This window comes from Belonocnema kinseyi, chromosome 2 (assembly GCF_010883055.1).
Source record: "Belonocnema kinseyi isolate 2016_QV_RU_SX_M_011 chromosome 2, B_treatae_v1, whole genome shotgun sequence".
Taxonomy (NCBI): domain Eukaryota; kingdom Metazoa; phylum Arthropoda; class Insecta; order Hymenoptera; family Cynipidae; genus Belonocnema; species Belonocnema kinseyi.
In genome coordinates this window covers 170425659-170428139 of record NC_046658.1, presented here as the reverse complement: position 1 = coordinate 170428139, position 2481 = coordinate 170425659, and positions in this window count along the sequence as shown.

The window sequence follows — 2481 nt, the reverse complement described above, 5'->3', positions numbered from 1 at the left end:
GTGAGGTTCCTATACTATACTTTTCTGTGCTGGTATACTTCTCTAGCTTCTTTTACGGTAATGCCTTGATACACTCGTTTCGTTAGTCGTTCATTTGGCATTTTCTCAACATGCCCGAACAATCTTAACCGATTTCTTTCCCATGTGTTTACTAGCGTCTCTTCTGCACCAAATTATTCGAAATTATCTCGTTACTCACTTTGTCTATCAGAGTTTTCCAAAGTATACGAACTCATCAACTTGTTCAATTTACATAGTGTTTTCTCACTTTTTCCTTCAAACACCATAGTTTTTGTTTTATTTGCGTTAATTTTGAGGCCCATGCTCTTCATGCTTGATTTCAGTTCATTCAACATTCTTTGCAAGTCTTCGATTGACTCTGCCGTAATAACCTTATCATCTGCGAAAGCTAACGCACGTACCCTCACTGTTTCGAGATCCTAACCTTCTTCGTCGAGAAGAGCCATTTTTGAACACTTGTGCATGAACAATATAAATAACCATGAAGACAGAACGCATCCTTGTCTAACTCCTTGAATAATATAGAAACAGTAACTCAATTTACTATTTACCTTTACACTTGCTTTGCTACCCGTATATATTGTTTTTATAGCTTGTAGGAGCCATCCATTGACTGCATACTTTTTCAAGACTTCCCAAAGTTTACTTTTATCTACCTTGACGAAAGCTTTCTCTAGGTCAGCAAATGCACAGAAAAGTTTTTTTCCTTCTCTCAAAATTTTTTCTGTTCTTTTCCTTAAGCTAAATATTTGATCCGTATATGACGTTCCTGTTATAAACCCACTTTGGTCTTTTCAAATATTTTCTTCTGTTATTTTTATTACTCTACGAATAAGTATTTTTGTGTATATTTTACTCACGGTACTTAATAAGCTAATCCCTCTGTAATTATTGCAGTCGTTTTCATCTCCCTTTCTTTTGTATATTGGTACGATAAATGCTTTTGTCCAATCGTCTAGAGCGTCTCCCTCCTCGAAATATTAATTTATCAATTCGCAAATTCTATGTTGTATGTACTTCCCAACGTGGTTAAGCATTAAAGAGTAAATACTTACTACCGCGGCAGCATAATCGTTTTTCAAGTTCTCAATTATATCCCTAACCTCAGTGTCACAGATTTTCTCAATTGAGTTTTCAAACGAATCGTGTTCTTCATCGCAGTTGTGGCGTCCTATAGCTTCATCTCCGAATTGTCCCCTAAAATAGTCTCTGAAAGCTTCTAGTATCCCGTCTACATCATGTAGCATTTCCCCATTACTATTTCTCATGTTGACAAATCCTTTACTTTTATTTCCCTTCATTTTTTTATGAAGCAGTATCTTGCTTCCTTAAAAGTCGTTTTGTATTTTTTTCTCTTTTTCTGCTCTAGTTTCATCTTGACTTTCCTTAATTAATCGTTTGAGTATTCCCTTTTCGTGTCTGTAATCATTTATACATCTATTTTTTCCTCATCGCTAAGACCTGCGATGTTCAAAGTTTTCTTAGACGCTTCTTTCTTCGCATTTTGGGCAGACACAATCATGACACTTGTATCTTTGACTAGCTTTCTTAGCCTTTTATCTGCAACAACAATGCCAATTATACTGTGGCTATTTATTTTAGACCAGGTGTACGTCTGGATCATTTCATGCCTGAACCAAGTATTTGTAATAAATAAACCCCTTTCTAAGAACAGGCCAACTAATTTATTTTCGTTATAGTTTGTTCTTGGATACCCAAAATTACATAGTACTCTTTCTGTGTCTTGATTTTGAATGTCTACCTATCCGCTCATGTCTCCTTGCAGAATTATTCTTTCCCCATTTTCGCAAATATTTATTGTGTCATTTAAAGTGTTCCATAAGGCGTTTCATACTTCTCTGGTATCACTATCAACTGGCGCATAGCATTCTATGATAAATAATCTTCTGAATCCTACTATCATTCTTACCCACAGCAGTCTGGAAGATCTGAAATCATGATCTCCGTGATGTTGCTTCGCTGTTTCATGTTAAACCAGACTTACTCCTTGCCTACCGTGTGATTTACTATCTACTCCTAACCATATTTTAAATCCGCGTTTCAATACGTCATCTTCTATGTCTCTACTTTCGCATTCCTTTTCCTTTTTTTTAGACACACATAAAATATCTAGTTTCCTCACTTTATAGTTTCTGATAATTCTTTTACCACGAGACCATTTACGTTTCTAGCATTCGAATCACCCAGGCTCCATTCGTCCCCTGAACTATGACCTTTAGCTTTACGGTGTGTATGCCTTTTGTTAATTAAAGTTCCAGTCCTTTTCGAGGCGATTTTATAGTTTGTATTTTTCATTGTTTAGAGTATATGCCCAACTACCACCTTTATGCAATAAGTTTATTTTCTGAATCCGCCCCACCAAACTTCAGTTATTAAGGGAGGGTTGGAAGAGAGAAGTGGGCAGAACTGGAACCGAGAGAGACCTCTTAGGTTTTTGTT